This window comes from Phymastichus coffea, unplaced genomic scaffold, assembly GCF_024137745.1.
Source record: "Phymastichus coffea isolate CEN01 unplaced genomic scaffold, Cenicafe_Pcof_1.1 PCOF00013, whole genome shotgun sequence".
NCBI classification, from domain to species: domain Eukaryota; kingdom Metazoa; phylum Arthropoda; class Insecta; order Hymenoptera; family Eulophidae; genus Phymastichus; species Phymastichus coffea.
In genome coordinates this window covers 1091314-1113275 of record NW_026706824.1, presented here as the reverse complement: position 1 = coordinate 1113275, position 21962 = coordinate 1091314, and the positions used below count along the sequence as shown (strand labels likewise).

The following is a 21962-nucleotide window of genomic DNA, read 5'->3' as shown; positions in this document are numbered from 1 at the left end:
TGGCAGATCGACGATTGAAGGTGCGCGAGATAGCTAAGATCGTAGGCATCTCAAAAGACCGCGTGGGTCATGTCCTGCATGAAATGTTGGGCTGAGAAAGCTGTCGGCGCGATGGGTGCCGCGTTTGCTCACTCCGGACAACAAGCGCAACCGTGAGACAACTTCAGAGCAATGTCTGACGCTGTTTAAGCGCAATCCGAAGGAGTTTCTGCGTTGTTTCATGACAGTCGACGAAACATGGATCCACTGGTATACACCAGAAACCAAGGAACAGTCGAAACAGTGGACTCTACCCGGCGAAAGTGCTGCGAAGAAGGCGAAGACTGCCCCATCGGCCGGAAAGGTGATGGCCACCGTTTTCTAGGATTCACAAGGTATGATTTACATCAACTACCTGGAAAGGGGCAAAACGATCACAGGGCTGTACTATGCCGAATTATCGGGCCAATTCGACGTCGAATTGCAGAAAAAACGGCCCCATTTGGCGAAGAAAAAAGCGCTCTTCCACCATGACAACGCACCGGCTCACATCTCCGCCGTCGCCATGGCCAAATCGGTGGAATTAGGCTATGAAATTTGAGTCGAATGAGGAGGTAATCGCTGCCACGGAAGCCTACTTTTCAGACCTCGAGGAAACGTATTTTTCAGACGGGTTAAAGAAGTTGAAGCATCGCTGGGCCAAGTGTATCGAACTAAAAGGAGACTATGTTGAAAAATAAAACGCCACTTTTCCAAAATGTTCGTTTTTCTTTTGTAGGATAAGTACTTATCGGACCACCCTCGTAAGTAGACTATGTCGGTTTATCGTCAAGACGATCACCTGCCGGGCGACACGTTCTATATATCGGTTCAATCTTTGTAAGCGCGGTAAATTAGTTAATTTGTTCATTATCTTTTATTGCTTAATATGCGTTGAGAACACCGTTGTATTCAGTAAGGTTAAGGCGTGTTTGTAACACCGTTGTGTTCGTTAGAGATTAAGGGTTTTGTAAAGGTTTTAGTATTTATAATTAGACGGTATGATCATTTAATGGTATTTGAAGTGTGATTTTTGTTAATTATATTTCTTTACCTTTCCTCACTCCCTCTTTGCGATTGCTATGAGCGAGTGCGCCTTACTTGCCCACCTTTAAAAAGAATGAAGCGAGTTTTCTTACACGCCTTGATATCCTTGTCTACTACTGCCCGCGCTGCCGTGACACTTATACGATTAATCTGCCGTGAGCAAGGTTGGTAATGTATAATAGAGCTCGGGATCAACTCCGTGAGATGCTCAGACTCCAGGCTGCACCAATCCAGAGTCATCGATCGGCGAGCCCAAGATATGGAAGCCACGGCACTGCTATGAAAAATGGTATAGGGTGAAGGTCGCGCATGCTCAGGCTCGAGAGGTGTTCACAAATGACACAACCATGTTTGTAGCTTAGGGGGGAATCGGGATAGTTTCTGCGGGAGATGAGATGGTTGAGATACCGAAAGTTCTTCGTCCAGTCGTGTCAGAGGTGTCCGGGCAAAGAATCTTGTGAAAATGCCTCCTCACTGTCGAGGGAACAACTTCGGGCGCTCAGGCTCCGGTATTTGGAGGCCTTAGAGCTGCAACTATTATTGATAATATTTTTTAGTTTTCTTTGTACTTTCACGGTTTTGGTAACAAATTGACGTGCGTGGTTACCATTTCTTAGGTGGGGAAGAATATCTTGAATTTGTTCTACTTTTAAGTAAAGTCTTGAGCATTAAATTCAGTTGAAAGTTTTACTTAGTTCTGATCTCATTGATACCACATTAGATCTAAGTTATTAACTAAAGATAGACTTTCGGAACAAATTTTGCTGCTACACGTTTCATGCCCAAAACTTCGGAAAAAATTGAATACCACGAATCAACGAAGATGCCGACGTTTTCAGCCACTTCTCTAATAGTGATTCGATGATTTTTTTACACCTTTTTTTTACTTATTTAACACTCTCATCAGTTATTGAAGTCCTGGGGCACTTGCCTGCTGAAGAGCGAGGTTCGCCGTCGGTGTCTTATCGGCGATCTTGTAAACATTATTTTGATTTACAGTAGACTAACCATATACCACTGTCAATATTTCAAGTGTTTTGAAGCACTTAATTCCATTTTTTTCACAAAATTTTATGCAAACTCTTTGATCATTGTTTTCGACAGCAAAAAATCACCGAGCACTAAAAACACGTCTAACGTTTCCTTCTCGCAAAAAAAAAGTAAACATACAAACTGGATGAAACTGTGAGCATATATAGACATGTATACCAATATAATAAAAAAAAATATTGATGATTGAATGTACGTAGCCCGCCCCATTTAAAAATTCACCTTAATTTTTGAACATACTTCGTATATTGATTTTATTCGTTAGTGATAAGATTTTGCCTTATGATAAAAGGTGTGTGTAATTATTTTATTTACATATCCACTTTTTCCTCCCTCGATTGCTTAGAGCAGAAGTGTCTCTTTTAGCCCCCTACTAAGAATTAGTTGCAAAAGCACGGTGATAATGTACCTTTTTGTTTCAGGTAATTCAAGAAATAACTATTGCTTCCTGATTTGACATTTAGATGACATTGTCAAATATTTTTCTTTGAGTTAATTATTATATTCCTGTGTAAAATGGAACGCTCGATTAATTTTTGGCATAAAAAATATGTAGAATCATATTTAAATTATTTATAACCGTTTTTTTAAATTTTTTCAAAATCTCTAGATTTTTAATTTTTCACATTCATCATATTGCAGAACAAAGTAGAGCACAAGCCAAAAATTTTTAGCCCGTCCAAGAAATTTTTGGTAATCTACAATTTGAGATAGAGAATTAGCCGTTTGACATAGATTTATATATATATATATATATATATATATGTACACTTCATATGTACTTAAATTTTATAAGTTATCTTATTTTACTTGTTATTAAACTGGTGCTGTGAACAAAAGAGCCACAAGACTATTGAATCGAGATTCTCCTTGGATTGAGTGAATTAAATCATTGATGAGGAAATAGTAGATATTTGGAGCTCGTTGCGGTAGCCTATCTATCAACTTCAAGATTCATGAAATTTTGATCCACTAAAACTAGAGAATCATATAAGAAAATATCAAAGTAAGTGTTTGGTCATTTTCTTTATTATTCCCATCCTATTTTATTTTTTTTTAAATACTACTGTTAAATATAAAGAAAATAGTGAGTTAATTAAAATATAATAAATACGAAAGAAATTATAATATAGCAACAAACACAAATATAAACTTTTAAACGATTTCAAATTAAGTATTTTCCGCTAAGCTATTCCGAAACACGAAAGTGGTACTAGAATTTTTTATTTACTTTATTCAATTATTCCGTTGAGCTATGCTAATTTAGCTATGATCAAAGAAACAATCAATAATGTTTTATTTTCTCTTATAAAATCCAAAATTGTTGGAAAAGCTTTAGACTTAGTAATTATAAGATGCAAATAGTTGGACAGCATCAAAAGTATTATTAAACGCTAGATATAGTAATCTTGAATTTGATGATTTAGTATTCACTAAACGTAGTCATTTCTATCACCGTTCAGAAAAATATAATGGTGATCTTAAATATCGTTTAAATTAAAGAAAAGAGCACATTCAACTGAATAATAACGATAACAATTTTTTTTATATGAAAAATATATTTTATAAAATTATTGTTATCAATACATTAGAGATAGGATTCTTTAATTTCCTGTAGCAATATTTTCATTTATCTTATTTTGAATTAGAAAATATTGGATCTTATTTTCATAAATTGCTGAATATACAATAAATATGATTAACAATTGGCTTTCTTTACTTTTAGCGACAATGTAATAGCAAACCTAAAACAAATGGTTTTGGTTTACCTTCATCAAAAGTGTTCTTAGGCGAGAAACATTAAGAAATATAATATTAATTGAATTTCGATCTTTAGTTTCTACTGCAACACACTAATGTCGTTTTATAGTCCTGCAATCTTCTGTTGTAAATATTCGGTTTAATCAATTTCTTAGGAGTCAAATGGTATAATTTTAATCGATTACCTACAGAGTGGAAGAACTATTACAGGAGAATATTATGCTTCATTATTAGATCGATTTGATCGATTTAATTTAAAGGAAAAGCATCCCCATCTAGCGAAAAAAAAGTTCTTTCCCACCACAACAATGCACCCAGCTTACAGGAGTTCCATTACTACGAAAAATTATTTGATTTACGATACAAAATATTTCCACATCCACCTTGTTATTCAAATTTAGCCCCTTCCGATTATTTCTTTATTATATTTTAACATGAAAATAAGAAATATTGCTGCGACAAATGAGCATTTTCAGGAGTTTAATAAAAACTACTCTTCAGGGGGCATAAGAAAGCTTTATTACCACTATAATAAATGTATAGAGTTAAAAACTATATTGGAAAATATATTGGAATTATTTAAACATATAGTGTGTTTTTATTTAAAGTCACGGACTTATTGAACGATCTTCGTATGTGCCCGCTCCTCAAGCTTATCAAAACGCTAGAAAAGCAAATCCAATGTGTTTACTGGAATGTAAATATGATTTACTAGGCAGTTCCGGAACTACAAGAAAATGGTTGTTAATGCTGGGGCGCACTGTACTTCTATTCAACCTCACTGGTTCAGGCTCCGGAGGCGGTAATAATGGACTCTGTACGGCAGGCGAGGAAGCCGCAGATACGAACAACGCGTGCGATTCGGCGACATGGTTAGCATTATGCACTCTCGAAACAGGCGTCTATGGTCTGATGTCTTGATGACACCTTAGTCACTCGGGATAAGTGCCTATATATCAGTATCACATTTTACACTCTTGTCAGTTATAGTTGCTGTACTGTGCCGCTCCGTAGAAAACCGTTTCTTATTCAACGACGATAGAAACTTTTTCATTTGGCTGTCCGATGCCGATGTTATTCTCGATTTGGCTCTTAGAATGCTGTGTGATGCAGCACTGGGCGTGGTTGTTTTATCGGAGGATAATTTCTTCATCCTTTTACATAGTTCATAGAGGCTATTTTTCACATTCCCGAACATTGTGACATTACTTGTGATATCCCGGACAAACTTTAACTGTTTCTTAGCAACACACACAGCACAATAGATAATTGAAATTATCTCAATCGATCAACTTATTACTCTTGGAAATAATGGTCGTAAACCAATAACAAAAAATCAAACTTATCAATCTATGCCAATGTCAATAATGAAGATAAGGTATATAAATAGACAAACTAATACGACTAATTATTATAAATCCAATACTGTTCCATCTAATGTGAATCGTTAAATGTCATTAATTATAGAATGACTATTAATTATAGAATAAGAGTAATTATTTTTTTTCAATATCATATCAGCAAATTTTATGTCAGAGAAACTTCATCAGCAGGAGTATTCGTTACAAGAATCAAGCTGTCAAAAATAATATAATCTGATAAATAAAGAGCAAACTAGGTACGATGTTGAAGACGTTGAGTTACTCGCGCACGTGCAATACAATCAAAAATTCAAATTTGTCTGTCGTTGGCGAGCTTCCATGAGTATGATGGCGACAACATAGTCTATAGAATTTCATTCTGCTCATGCGTAAGACCATCACGTCACTTAGTTGCTACCTAGCTTTCATGACTGAATCATGTGTATGGAAATTTCTCCGAATTTCCTGCTTGTTTCCTCAGTTTTCCGCAGTGAAAGGCGCAAATCAACATATTGCGCAGTTCCTACCTCTCATAAAATAAATCCATCTGCACTATGGAGTGTGATGTGAATGTGTGTGAGAGTAATGGCGTCCGAGAATTTCTTTAATTTCTTTATTAATAGTGTTACATCGACTTTACGCACTGACGCAAGAAACACTCTGCCCCTACGAATATACGAGCTACCTTTGTAGCACCTTGTAGTTGTCTCATATGAATTCCTGGCGTTTATTTCTACAAGGTGCGCCAGCGAGATCAACCGTCATCATTTTTGTGTGTAGATGCGTTTGCGCGCGAGTGATCGTGTGGTCGTGCAGCGTTTCCGTAAAACACATTAACTCTCATATTTTCGCACAAACGTGAACGCTGTTATTTATATACGTGCGTGTGCTTTCATTCATTCATATAATTAATCAATAAATCTTGATTTTTTTATACCTCACGCCTTTTTTCTTATAATGTGTGTGAAATTATTTTTATCCTGGATCCTTAGTCTTTCTCTCTGAATTTATTTAAAAAAAATTTGTTAGCGGAATCAGTGCCATCTAGGGCATGCCATACAACAAAAGACTGACCGAAGTAATATAATAAATTGTAACTCAATCAGTAAGTCCTGTTGACAAAATCTAGACTGACTTTCTACATGGATTATGAACTGGAAATCCATATGGATTCATATGAATTCCAAATGGATTTGAACTACATTTCCAAGATAGTTTTTTAGATATAATTGAAATATTTATTAAGCGATTCAATCAAACTATTTTATAAAAACTTATCTATAGCAAATATATTAAAATTCTTTTTATAAATATATTCTTTTTATAGATACTTTTCTAAAACTAGCTGTGTCAATGTCTGTTTATAATTCTCTCTGGTGTTTTCAAACTTTTCATAATTAGGAAATCAAAATACAAAAATATTCCATTTAAAAAAGAAGTAACAAAATAATGATATAAAACTAGTAAAATTAATTCAAGTATAATTTTTAATCAATAATATTATAAAAGCATTTATGTAATTTTTTCTTTTGTCAAATGATCCTTTATAATGGTGTTTGACTTTCTACCGTTTGACAAGGAGTGTCAATAGTGTGGCTGTTAGATTTTGTTGAAACTATATACACCCTTTTCATCCAAAATATGAGATACGTGTCCTTCGATTTCTTTGAATATGTTTTTTTTTATTAATCATCCACATGTAATACTATTTATAATTTAATATTGAATTAGATATACAGCGAAGTTATAAAGTTTCAGTATTCACAAGAGGCGCAAACACTCAGCTCACCGACACTATTAACAAATTATTTATTAAGGAAGAGAAGGGATATATTCATATAACATATAAATTCGTTCAGCCTAATGATCCGGATGGGGGACCGGATCACGCAATAATGCTGGTAAGGATTCGGATGAGACGAAGACGGGCACATGAATTGACTCGCATAATTGACTAAATAATTACACTTTTTTATTTGGCGACTATTATACACTCTTTTATTTACTTTTATTTTTCTTCTATATTTATAAGAGATCTTTACATTAGCGATGACTTCGTACACCGCGCGGTGGCCCATAACACAAGCAGCTTGCTTGAAAGAACGCACTCGGTTACGCTGGAAAATTGCAAGGTTCCCTGCTTTCAAGTTAGCTCATCTACATGTCGCACATACGGACGCAAGAGAGAAAGAGACAGAGTAAGCCGCTCATTAATCGTCGGCTGTGGACTTCAGGGGTGATCCTCCTCTTACTGCTACTATTCCGCTGTGACCACCGTGGGCTTCTAACCGCTACGCACTGATGATCGTCGATACTTCCAGCCCACCGTGGTAGGCGAAGTCAGTTCAATGTCGGGCGCCATACTCCGGCCAGTGTAACGACCAATCTCGTCCATTGCTTCTGCCTCTGATCCTCGAATCCTTGCGTCTGATCGCTACGGTTGCTACTTGCAATTCTGGTGGTGGTACGCTAATGGCTGTGGTGGTTGCTACTGGCTGCACACTGATTATTTTGATTCTCATGACAATAAAAATGATGAATTGATGAGAGATAGAGTGTTATCGTCAAAAATCAATCTTCTACTCGATCAGCTAGAATGCCGGTGGGGTTCCGAACTCCGCGGTGCATACTTTAAATATCGTCCATAAATTAATCTCTCTCCTTTTTTTCTCTCTGTCTCCCTCACCTTGCCGCCCCCTGAGGTAAGCGAAGCTAACGTACGTTTACTCCAAATCATTATTCATCCTTTTCTTCTTTTATCTCCCCTCTCCGACGGTTTAGCTAAGAGAATCGAAATCGTAAACGGTATTTTAAGAACTACAAAATTGAGTATGAGTGTATGAATAGTAAATACACGCTCACAGATTGGTGGTTATACGCTGACGGAAGAGATGAGTGCGCATGGCAGATCCGAAAATTCCTATTACAGATAATCAGGGAAAGTATGTCGTCAGAGTCACTCTCAGGTATGTTTGAAGCAGACATAAATTGTTGCATTAATTTATTCTTCATATTAAATTTTAGGCACCAAAAAAAGTAGAATACGTTGAAAAAATCGTGAAGCAAAATCTAGATAAAACTTCGTGGTTCACTCTTTCTATATCTAAATTCAGCAAAAGAATTTAAAATTATTAAAATTATAGCTGGACGTTAAAAGAGAATGGGCATAATAATTCCTATCAAGAGACCCCTTTTTACGTTAAACAGTACTTTTGCTGATTTTAAAGAATCGAATATGTTCAAATTATCTAGATTAATATTGTGTGTGTGGGTGTGTGTGTGTGTGTGTGTGTGTGTGTGTGTGTGTGTGTGTGTGTGTGTCAGAAAAAAAGTGGTAAGAGTAACTTTGAAATTTTATTAAAATAGTTGAGTTTTCGTACGACTGAAACACAGAATTCAAACTTTTACTTCTTGATTCCACTATGCTATAATCTTGGTCTAAATCCACAAATGACAGATGATAACTATCAAAGCATCTCTAGAATTGATGATAAAATACTAGTAATATAAATATTGATAATATTTTTTGTTGATAATATTGTAAGTTGTTGGAGTAATTGGTAGCAAATAAGTAGAAGCAATGTGAATTGAAGAAGGGAACTTTATTGTAAGAAAAGAAACACCAAGGTAGGAAGAAACACACGTGTATATGTCCGAGCGCAAGCGGCAGCAAGAACGCAGTGGCATGCGCAAGAGCAGGCGGCGTCGCTAGCGGTAACGAGCGCCGCATCAGAACGCCATCACACGTACTAGTGTCGCACATATACGAGTACATACAACTCTCATACTTCCTCACGACATTAGTACATACATTTGCACGCGACAATAATTCCAGCGAGATGATTCTACCATATTCCTGATGCGCAGACTTAAACTACATACATTGTACACTGCAATAGAGTCGAGGTGAGTCTACCAGACTCCCGATGAATTTAGATAGTCTTTCTTCTGTTCGTCTCAATAAAACTGGTTACCCTCCTCGTCTGTGGCCCAAGTTACTCTATTGATCACCTTGTATGTATAGTCATCATGGCTTGTGTTTTGAGTCAATTCGTCACCTTCACCTGGCTCACCTATATATCTCTTATTCATATAGTTTGCAAAACCAAGAATTTCATTTGTTAATCTTTCATGCACGGTGAACGATAGTGGCTTGGTAAATATATCTGCCAACTATCTATCCTGAGGGTATCCACTTTACTACAACGCGTCCTCTGTTTGCACATTCTTTCACGAAGTGAAATCTAATCTCAGTTAAATATCTGAGTCTTATCGCACCTTGAATTTGATTCATTTAATTGCTGCATAATTATCACAGTACAGAGTCATTGGATAGAGATTTTTTTTAGCGAAACTGTTGGCTTGTTGGCTTTCGCCCTTTTGAATCTATCTTAGGCCTATTTACTATTTTAAACACTCCATTCAAACTCATGACTTCTAATTTGTCATTTATAGATTCGATCCATTCGGGCCAGTCCTGTCTACTTTTAGCTTCGCGATAGCTCTTAGGGTCACCTTTAATTTCGGATAATAACGCGTGATATTATTTGCTGAATTCGGGATTTTCTTTACCTATCATTGACGCATACAGTACTACAGGTTCAACTAGATTTTTGCGCGGTCGTCCGCGTTTCCTTTCTATTGGTATCTCCTGTGTATCTCTCTCATTTTCGGAAATTGTATCTACCTCCATTTCTCCCTTAGTTTTTCTGTTTTTCTGATTAATTTCAGGGTTAATGCGGCTTATTTCTAGTTTTATTTTATTTTATGAAATCTTTATGGAATTTTACGAATCTTTATGGAAATCTCCATACACGTATTTTTCAATGAACTTAACGTTTCTAGTTTCTAATAATTTTTTAGTTTCCGGGTGAAAGACTATATATCCTGTAAAGAAGTACCCAACTAAGTAACCTTTTAGAGATAACGCGTCGAATTTTCTTGTGTTCTCTTTTTTAATGTACGTTAGGCAACCGAATCTTTTTAATTGGTTTACGTCGTAATGGTGTTTAGAGGCTAAGAGTTTTATTGGAATTTCCATTCCAAGTGTTTTATGCGGTCTTAGATTGTACAGGTAGGTCGCAACTCCTAACACTATGTCCCACATACTATATACGTCGGTAACCCTGAGTCAAAGAGCAGAGCTCGTGTTTTCTTTTGCAACGTTTAGTTTAATCTTTCTACTGTACCGTTGTGCTCGGGTGTGCCAGGACTAACAGTTTGTAGCTAAGCACCAAACTTCTCGAGTACTTTAATAGTTTCTCTGCTCATAAACTGTGTCTCTTTGTCACAGCATAAGTATGCTACTTTTTTATCGCACCTCATTAAGTTTCTAGCCGATATTATAAAATCTCTCAATCAAGCAGGTACGTCCCTTTTGTGCTTTAGAGGATATGATGCGGCATACCTAGAGTAACTATCTACAAATACTACAATAAACCTGTATCCCCCAGGGTGAGTTGCGGGAGTGATATACCCCATTACGTCCGCGTGTATTTTAAGCAGTGGCCTGTTTTCTCAAAGTCTAATTTTGACGAAGGGTAATTTATTCATTTTTGCAAGTGTACAAATCGCACATTCTTGGATTCCTTCGTCATAATCAGATTGATCGAACTCTTTGATTTTCGGGTGCGCTTTCTTGAACTTTTGCATATATCGTGCTGACATATGTCCTAGTCTTGCATGCCATAGTAACACGGTGTTTAGTTTATTTTTTCCTGTCGTCTTAACGTGCATTAGCTGGGGTATGATCTCTGGCTGAGCACCTAAAGGACCAGTCTGGTGCAGCCTCCTCCTTCTGTTGCCACTGAGCATGCATTGCTCGTGGTGACACTTGCTGTACCTTTTTGGAGCCAATCTGTAATACAAGTTTTCTTAATTGATTATAGTCACAGGTGACGCCTTTGGACGTTAGACTAAGACTATCAGCTATGGCAACAGAGGGCAAGACTTTTTCTACAGAGTGATAGAAGAGTTTTCTTTTCTCATCATCGGGGAATTTACCTGACTCTGAATGGTTTTCATAAGTTCTTACAGTTTTTTCGAACGGAGTACAAAAATCGTTTGCAGTTTCTCGCTTTGGATCAAACCTAATGTTTATTAGTTTTCTGTACGTAGAGTGTTCATCTAGACCGATTTCTGCAAGCTTAGTCTCCTTTATGAATTCTAAAATTTCGATTGGACTTTTGTCATTTAAATGAATGAAGTCGTTTTCATAATCGCCTAAATTTATATGATTGAATAGTATATCTTTCACTGTATTCTCCATTTTGCTCTAAAGTCGTCGAGTCTATCCTTGCGCTCTGCTCTTTATCAAAAACGTAATATAATCTCCTAGCTTTAAGTTCCGCGAAAAGATATCCCTTAAACGTCTCGAAGCTAGTTTTTTTGTTTAATTGATATTTCCTGAATATGTTAGAATTGGAAGTATTTGGGGTAGTGTTTGAGAATTCTATATTTATTTTACTGGTTTGAGATTCTTCTGGCAAGTTGTAAGCCGATTGGCTGTTACTCAATGTCTTTCTAACCACTAACAATTAAATTAGTTATATTTTTAATTGAGTGGATTTTACTTACTCCTTCGTCGTTCAAAGTTGAGTTTTCAATGTTTAAAGTGTTATTTCTCTTTACCTTGTCATAAGGCGTAGAGGTTCCAAACCCACGGCGAAGGTTTGGCGCTTTCCCTGCTCCTAGAGTTTCTTCTATCTCCTTGGACATTTCTCCTTTCTCTCGATCCTTGTGGATCTTCTCCTTGAACCTATAGCCTGTGTCGTTGTTCCAGTCGTCGACCCTAATAAACCCTTCGGGGGTTTGTGGTCGCTCCTTGGTTTGCTGCATTGTGCTTGCAGCGGTGACAGTGACTTGCTCACTGTCCTGATGTTCGGTGCTTGCAGCGGTAGCTGATTGAGCACAAAAAATGACCCTTTTGACGAGCAGGCTTGAATTGCTCAGTTGAAATATACTTCACAGTTAGACATTGGACAAATAAATACTTGCAAATTCGCCAGTAAAGAAGTCACGGATTTATCATAAGATAGGTAAATACTCAACGTACAGAAGTAGAATCATAGAACATGATAACTAGTAACAGTAGTTTAAATTCTATTTACGATCGCGCCAATTTAACGGACCAGCATTATACAGACTATCTTATGGATTGACTCATCCGATTATTTTAGGCTTGGCATAAAGTTTTGTACTTTGCGCAAGAGTACTGATAATGTATTGCTTTAGGTTTATTCGTGACCAACTTACGCATGTTATATCGGTCAAAGATCAAAAGTAAAATGTCTTATGACGTTACACTTCGGGGGCCAAGTTTTTTTTTTTATGAACTTTTGCAATAAATGAGAAAAGGTGAAAGGGAAAAAAGGGAAAAAGAAAAACTCGTACGTGACTTGATTGCGAATGCTTGTTATAAATTTTTGTCAATTTTACTGACAAATTTTTTGATTTAATTTTATTTAGAACTACAGGAATTTAGATACTTTTATGTAAGTTAGTTGTAAAAGTTATTTATTGTTTTGATGTTATTCTTCCAGTGATTTTATGTCATTTAAGAACTACAGCGGATATTTCGCGTTCTCCCCCTTAGAATATACTTGCATATAGAATATACTGCATAGAGAGAGAAAAGAAAAGAAAAAAAAAATATGTCATGTATTATCTTGTTTGCAGAATTATTTTGTCGTTTTGAGAAGGTCGTTCGTTTGTTTTGGATCGGGGTGGGATTGATTTCAATTCTTGCTATTGAGGTGTTCACGATGACTATTTTGACTTTCTTTACAGTTTCCGTATATATATCTTATTGTGTGTAGATGTTTTTATTGTTCGAATCTACTTTTCGTTCTTGTGAGAAGGCGCGTAACTGAAATAAAAAGTGACTAAAATAGATGCATAGACGAGTCGTAGACTGCGTACTATATATATCTCCTTATTATAGTGTCAATAACTAATTTTTCTACATGTAGGAGATTGATAAGTTTGATGATGATGAGGTTCCACGTGCTTTTAGCCAGCTTTTCAGCGAGTTCTCAACGAAGATCTTTTCAGATATTTGCTCTGCAGACATTTCTCTAGCCATGACATTTACAAAAATGTTTTTTACATCAGGAACACTAGTTGCTGTTGTTGGATGAGATCGTTTTCAAAGCAGACGCCGCTGGTTGCTGAGGATTCGATGGGCTCGAAAGTCGATCCAATTTTTGTATTGGGTTTTAATATGTAGGGTTATGTTATTTTCGTTGGTAGAGGTTGTAAATTTAATCCATTCATATCCTATTTTGCAGTATGTCAGTACTACAGAACTACAAATTATTTTAACGCTTTGCTTTCCTTTTTCACGACATGTGTTCTGGGCGCAAAGAACCAGATTTCATTATCTGAGAATACTGAAAGTTCATTATATTTCTTCAGGTACAGGACTTTGACAGTTGTTAGTATGCATTTTACTAGACGTACTACTTCACTCGCTATTCTCGCGATGAATTCAGGCTTTTCCATTATATTGTATACACGCTTGTTTGGAGAAAGATTGCTATGAATATGAAGTTTGGTTTGTTTTTCTTTCGACTTCAGATTTTTCCGTTATCAAATTTAGATATAAATTGTCAAGTTGTCTTTTAAAACGCTTCTCGGTGTGTACAAATTTAGAATTATTTATTTGTATTTATTCATTTATTTATTTCTTTATCCATTTAAAAAAATTTGACCATACATTACACAACAAATATGTGTAACTCAGCAGAGGAATACATTTTTGTACGCTAGTCTGCCGTGTACATAACAAAAATAAAATTATTACGAGAAAAATTAAATCTAAAAAATAAAACCGCTTTCCTTAGTATCAATAGTAAAACTACTGCACTAAGATAGCAGTTTAAAATGACCTTTTGTTAAATTAGCTATTTTCAACTTCTGATGAGAATCATTCTTGCAATATTATATCCTATTGAAACTGCATGTCTATCCAAGCTGTATACGAGGGTCTTTCTATAAGTCCTTGATTTTAAATAATAAAATTCCATTTAATTAAATAATTCCATTTTATGTTTCAACATTGTCCTCTTTCAACTCTATACATTTATTATAGCAGTGCTCAAGCTTCTTCATGCCTCTGAAAAGTAATTTTTATCAAACTTCTCAAAATATTCAGTTCTCGCAACATTTACCTCTTTGTTGGATGAAAATTTTTTACCTGCGAATCAAATTTATATATCAGAAAACAAAAATAATCGGAATGGGCCATATCTAGATAATAAGATCAGGATGTATTTTATAGCGTAAATCAAATAATTTCGCCGTTGCAATGGAATTGCAAGCATAAAACATTTCAATTTTTTCAAACCATATTATTTATCTGAGATTAAATTGTAGCTATCTATAAAATGTAACAATATTTTTAATATTAATTTTTCAAATGTTTTTGATACTCATACATTAGAAATCAAGAAGATTAGTGTATAGTTGGTAGGCGTATCTTTTTATTTTTCTTTGTGTATTATAACAGGCTGCCGATTAGTCGCTAAACCCAAGTAATTGTTATTGCCGTAACGTCCAACCGATGCTCTGCTAACTGCGTGCTTGGAACACGCTAACTCACCTTATGCCGGTGTGCGCTTGCGCCGAGTCCTCGTAGCGAACCAACTTCAATGTTCGTACTATCCGCTAGGGGTGCTGGTGCGCTCGCTTACCAGCGCTCCATCGGCCGCAGCTGATAACTCGTTTGACGAACGACTCTAACTATTGCACTCGCGGTCTATGATGAATTCTCGGCGCGTTCAAATCAAAATATAAATACCGGTGTAAGGTGAGACGAAATAATAACGTCGTCTCGTATTATGCACGAACCACTTTATTATGATAACTAAATCTTCTACACGGGATGAATAGCCGAGAGTCTTGGACGCACGCTATGTATACAATATTAATCTAACGGGGAGAGAGAGAATTAATTTCGCGGACGCTCCTAACGAACCGCACGCGCAACAATGTTAACGAAATTCACCGCGCACGCTGCGCGGGATCGCACGCAAAACTGACACAAAAGTGCAGTGTTCTTACCGCAAAGGTGATTCGGATACGGTGGCCAACCGTATCCACTTACAAAAACGATGAGCTGCCGCTGCAACCTACTTTTGCTACTGTTGCTGAGCAGTGCTGCGGATGCTGCTGCAAAGTTGTTGTTGCAGTCGTTGATGCTGTGCACGAGGTGCAGGAAACACACTCACTCACAACACTCGGCACAGAATATCTATTGTCACTCCTATAATCCCTTGACACTGCTTTGAAGTACTTGGCGAAAAACACGATGTAGCAAGGCTGACGAACTCTGCTATACTAACTCGCCAGCCCTCCCCTCTCGGTCGTTGCCCCTAATGTGTGCGCCCTCTCTCTCTCTCTCTAACTTAAGCCGATCACGGCTATTTCGCATAGCCACGCTTTACGGTCCGCGCGAGTCATAACGATTTTCGGCAATCGTTGCAGTATTGGTATAACTTCAACTTTCTCTAACTCATCTTGCCATATTTCCTTTTCAATGCAGTTATTTATAATCTTTATGAGTGACGTATATATATGGTTTCTTAATGATTTTAGTACAGTTGTATTTATTTCATCAATACCTGAATTTTTATTTTTCATTTTATTAATTATTTTTAAGATTTCTTGTTTAACTGTAGAATGTTAAAACGCACAGTTTTTACTTATTGAAAACATTTTTATAATTTTATCTTATGGTTTAACATTTTTTTTCACTTAACTTTTTACCAATGTTTGTATCATATTCATGTAACGGTCCTATTTATGAGCTATTTATTAAATGACTGAATTACTGCAACTAGTCAAACGTATCTATCTGTTTATTCAAATTAATACATTAAGCGGCGCTACCTCACTGTTTGCTCGATTGTGTATACATATAAGAGTCAAATCAAAATAAATAGCGTGTAGCAAATTAATAGATATAGATATAGTGATTTTTATTATTAAGAAAAATTTGTTAGTTAGAGAGAATTTTAATTTAACAAAGTATTTATTATATAGATTTTAGTACGTAGATTCAGAATATAATAACACAAATTGTATTTAATTATGAAATAATAATGAATTTCAATATGCAAAGTTGATTTATTTATTACGCTAACAATATGAAATATTAGAAAAATGTAAATAATCCATATGCAAAATGAATAAGTATAGTATATGAGTAAGAATTGGTTTCATTAATAACAGCTGCATAATAACTGTTATAAAAACAATTAATAATTTATTTACACAATAAGCTGTATATAAAACGATAGTATTAATTTTATACTTAATAATGATAGCTTTATGATTTAGGAATTGTCACGTCGATACGAAAGAAAAAGTACGTGACAAATTATAAGTTATGGTAACAAACCGCGTATCGATAATTTAGTTTTCTATTGTACCAACCCTCCCGGGAAGATTTGTAAATCTATCTAGCGGGATAGATTAGTCTAAGCACGTCTCCATAATATTTCCGCGAATATTACTCACCGCATATTAAATTAGCGAAAACACAGGAAGGAGCATCTCAGCCTACGGTATAAAAAGGCTGGATTGGAATTCGTACAAGCAGTATATAGTATACAGTACGCAGTACACAGTTGACGATTCAGCATTTTGGTAGTTTCGCAAAGTTATTTTTTAAGTCTAACTATCCGGCTACTTAGAACCGGGATTATACTCTGTTTAGTACTATAATTAACTTTAAACAATAAACCTTAAATCAAGCGCAAATACCTGAGACTGTTCGTAAAAAACCTCTTCTGAAATCCAATCCTAATAAGGTAAGAAACTATTTTATCTCCTTAAAACGCCCTACGTATAATAAAGGCGCTATCCCTTTAACCAACCTCTGCTTAACTCCTAACTAAGATCCAACCTTTACCAACGCGACATTACTTGAATATATTATTACGTCTGGCTGTAACATCTCCTCGCCTAGACATAACAATTAGGGGCCCCTCATTTCTTGGTAATTAGGATCTTATCGCAAAATTACAATGGTCGAAACACCTTACGAACGAAAACTAATCACACTTAAAATATTAACAAAAAAAATTAGCGAAATAGAACCGAACTTTACAACAAACAGGGAACCTACGCTTACAGAATGTCTCACATATCTGCATCAAAGATTTCCACCCACCGAAACAAAGCAAATTACCCGAGTCGAAGAATTACAAAGATTAAAATATAATTTACAAGACTACATTGATACAAACCCATTAGACTTTCTATGTAAAGATGACTTAATATTTGACATCCTCATTGAAATGACTAGTAAAAATTTAAATCCAGCATTGCTCCTCAACGCTATTACGGATATAAATTTTGAAAAATTAAAATTAGATAAAACTGAAATTCCATTACTCGAGTTTATCGAAAATCAAACAAGTTACGAGACAGCAATTGAAAATTCAGACACGTACAACGCGCCCACTACAAACGTATCTATGACTAACACACCGTCCGCTTCCAAATCACCAGAAATGACTCATAATAAATCGGAAAAAGTTGATTTCACTCCAACTCGACACTTTACCCCTACAAACAAAGCTAATTTTGTAAGCAGCCCATTTACTATGTATTATACGCCGGGGACTTTTAGAACGGGACTAATGAATTCCACTCAAAACATAGTATCGCCAAAAAAAAATTTTAGCTTGAAAGACGCCGTTAACTTTGTACCTAAGTTCGACGGATTTAACATACCCTTACACTTATTTATCGACGGTTGTCGAGAGGCACGCAGCATAGTCCCGACAATCAATGAAAATGATCTCGCCAAGCTAATTAAAATTAAACTAAGCGGTGAAGCACTTAAAAGCGTGCAAGGAAAAACGTTTGATAATGTAGAACAAATGATTAAATTTTTAGACCTACTGTTCGGATCAGCAAAAACTTGTAATCAATTAACAGGCGAGTTGGCAACTTTAAAACTAAAACGTGGTGAAAATGTAATCACATTTTCTAATAGAGTGAAAACAGTGGCTGACGAACTTTTTGAAGCAGCAGTAAGGGAAAATCGAAACTATGCTGGATTTAAAAACCAACTTGAAAAAGACAAAGTAAAATTCTTCATCCGCGGTTTATACTGGGTCATCAAAGCACGTATGGGGGAAGCCGAAAATTTAGAATTAGCTACAACGAAAGCAATAGAAATTGAACGAGAATTCAACGTACAGGAACCTGAGGAAATAACCGAAACAGTAAAAGCGCTAATCCAACCTAAAATAGAGCCGGTTCGATTAATGAAAGCGGAAGATAGTAGCATCTGCCAAATTTGCAATAGACCAAAACACACAGCTAAAGACTGTTGGTATCGGATACCGCAGAAACAAAATCAAACTCGGCCAACTACGCAACAGCAACGGCAGCAGCCCAAACAGCAGCCGTGGGCGGAGCCTCGCGCGGCAGCTAACAATAACACTAATCCCCGCTCCAGCCATCAGCCACTTTAGGCCGCCCAAAATCAAGTAAAAACAAGCGCCCCAGTCAATTTAAATTCGCAAGAAAAATTACAACAAATTAATTCCTCGATTTGCAACTACTGTAAAGAAACTGGACACTGGAAGAGTGATTGCGAAAAACGAAAACTCAGAAATCAAAAATTACAACAGGCGGAAAAAGACAAGGGTTCCCAGACACTCGGCGCTGCCCAGGAGCCCCTGTAAATACAGCGCCTCAAACGTCGCACGCACAAAAAAGCATCCTTTTATATTTTAACAGTCAGTCACCTACAATTCAACTTGAAATAAAAACAACTAAACAAAAATTTAGCTTCCTCGTAGACACCGGGGCAGCAGTCTCACTACTTAAAGTTTCAAGCAAACCAGACGGTGTCCACGTAGATATCTTTGACAGATACGAACTACGGGGAATCTCGCAAGAAAGTATCTCGACATTAGGAAAAGTTTCATTAACCTTTTATAACTTTGTACTAGATTTTCACTTAGTACCGGAAAATTTTCCTATATTAGAAGACGATGTAATAGGAAGCGAGTCATTAAAAAAATACAGAGTGTATATTGATTACGCCAAGAATCTCTTAAAAATTAATGACTTGTTTTTCCCAATAATCACCGAAAGTAAGTCCTGTTACATTGGAGCTATTCCCGTAACAAAAAAAATTAACCAGGCACCCAGCAAAATACCTCTCGCAAACGAAGGACAGGCACAGCCTAGCAATAACTCCTTGCATTCGGTCGACGACTCTACTAGAAAGCTACTGCACCTAGCAGTCGAAACTCAGAAGACGAACGCACCTATATACAAAACCCGTGTAAAAAAAAATGGTCACGAGGCCATAAAACAAGATGACATACTGACTCCTAAAGAGTATATACCTCAGCCGTCTGAAAACAAAATCCGAGAAGTACTAAAAAAATCAGTTTCCGACAAACTGTACAACCTGTCTGTTAACTACCTTTCCGAGAATTCAGAAAAAATTAACTCTGTATCTGTAACTTCTGGCATGCGCATGCAAACTCTGAAAAACGAATCCGATTTACTCTATGCTTTAAACAAAGCATCAGAAATGATTAAAAAATCAGAAAAATCAGAACCAGATTACCCATCAATACGAGAATTGACTAGCAGTATTATTAGTTGCCTAAATAATAAAGAATCTAAAATTAATAGCGATCGCTTATACCTGCTCGAAATACTAAATAGGTACCTCGATCCAATTAATAAATCACAAAGTAACTTACAAAAGCCAAATATAGTTAGTAACGCATTAAATGCATTATTAACGGCCCGCTCGATTGTTAGGGAAAAAGTACCTAGAGCGCATTGCGCAGCACTGCTTGTTAACCCAGAAACTAATAATCGTCACGAAAGAGTCAAACAGTTACTTCAGTTGATTAAATTGGACCATATCAAACAAGATCAACGAACAAAAATTGAAGAAATCGTCGAAAATTACAGCGACAGATTTTGTGTTAAGGGCGACAAGCTCGGGGCCACGAGTATTATCGAGCACGAGATCGATACTACCTCCGAAGTACCAATCAGACTACGAAAGTTTAGGCAGCCCCCGCAGATCAGTAAATTTATAAATGAACAAATGCAGGAATTGCTAGAAAGAGGTATTATTGAAAAATCAACTAGCGCATATTGTGCACCAGTCTTTTGCGTGCCCAAGAAGAATACGGAGGATGGCGAACCACAACCGCCGCGCATCGTATTTGACTATCGCGCGCTAAATAAAATTATTCCAGATTATAATTTCCCAGTCCCTCTACCTGTCGACTTATTTGAACGAATGGACGGTGCGCAACTATTTTCATCATTTGATATGTATTCATCATATCATCAGATAAGTATTAAAAAGGAACACAGGTATAAAACGGCATTCCAATGCGAGTCAGGCCTGTATCAGTTTTGTCGCTCCCCCTTTGGACTTAAAACTAGCGCACCAGTTTTCCTGTCACTAATAAATGTACTAGTATCAGATCTAAAAAATGTAGTAGCATTTTTCGATGATATTTGCGTATATTCTAAAACATTCGACGAACACTGCGAGAGCATCATCGAGTTGATGAAACGCCTTCGTGAAACTAATCTGGTCCTTCATCCGAAGAAATACAAAATTCTACGCCCGGAAATCGAATACCTTGGTCATGTAATCTCGAAAGAGATTATATGAGGTATTATATGACCGCGGTTCTTAATAGCCATAGCTAAACTACTCGACGAAGATACCCTGAATCGTATTGCGAATTCCACGTAGGAATCGCTATGGAGTCGATTCATTACATTCGGATCAGCGAGTACCGCTGTTTTGGCCATCCTTATGATCTTTAGAGCAATTAAGTTTGTCCTTGATACCATTATACACGGTTATGCCCTTCATTCCCTCTATAGCTTTAGCATACACCTACTTGGCGCATTCTGGAATTCTTTGACTAACTTACTACTTTACCTAGCTAGGAAACCTGAAAGAGAAACAAACCCAGACAAATTAAACAAGGAAGCCCCGTCGGCAATACAGCCTGAAGAGCGAACTACTATCTTTAAAATCGAACGTGACGATCAATTGACCCAGAAACCAAGCTACACACAGAGACAGATATATCCAGTATTATCAGAACCAGAAATTCCACCGTTAATCAACAGAACATAAGCGTCAACAATAGCTATATGTCTGAAAACATGGTTCACAGAGCCAAAAGAAAACTACTAGAAGACTTAATAATAGAAAAAAAGAGATTAAGTATATCAACTCAAATGCAAGACGAAACCGCAATAGAATTCGGACACAGAATAAATACATATTTACAAAAATACATTGTCATGGGAAAGGCCGCGCAAATGTTTTTATTCGAGGTTACAGAAAATGAAACTCAGAAAGAAAAATTAGCTATTTATATTTTTATTAAGGGCCTCAAACATGAAATCAGACGTTACGTTTGCCCTCTTACCTTTTACAACAAGTTACAAGACGCACGCTTACACGCCGTATAAATAGAAAAAAATCTAATAGACATCAATCGCATCAAAAGAAATTCGATCCGCCCCATATCGGAGTCTTTTAGAAAATAACAACACTGAACATTACACAAAAAACAACTGTTTGCATTATTTTCTTTTTTAGGATACTGACAAGTAACTACAAGACATTACAGTAGCCACTAGGTGCTAAACTCCAAAAGACCTCACCCATTACCAATGTCCTTCCGTAAAATCCCACAA

General features: G+C 36.4%; 1 protein-coding gene across 3 annotated transcripts in view; it reads left to right on the top strand.

Moving 5' to 3' along the window:
• Nucleotides 1-21962, top strand: part of LOC131673252 (uncharacterized) — a 1160519-nt gene that overhangs the window by 154728 nt on the left and 983829 nt on the right. For 2 of the 3 annotated variants that reach the window (XM_058951130.1, XM_058951112.1), the window contains exon 2: nt 2956-3121. The exons of the other annotated variant lie outside the window; for it this stretch is intronic. The gene's annotated coding sequence lies outside the window, so the exon portion shown is untranslated. The remainder of the gene's footprint in view (nt 1-2955; nt 3122-21962) is intronic. 3 annotated transcript variants of the gene reach the window in all.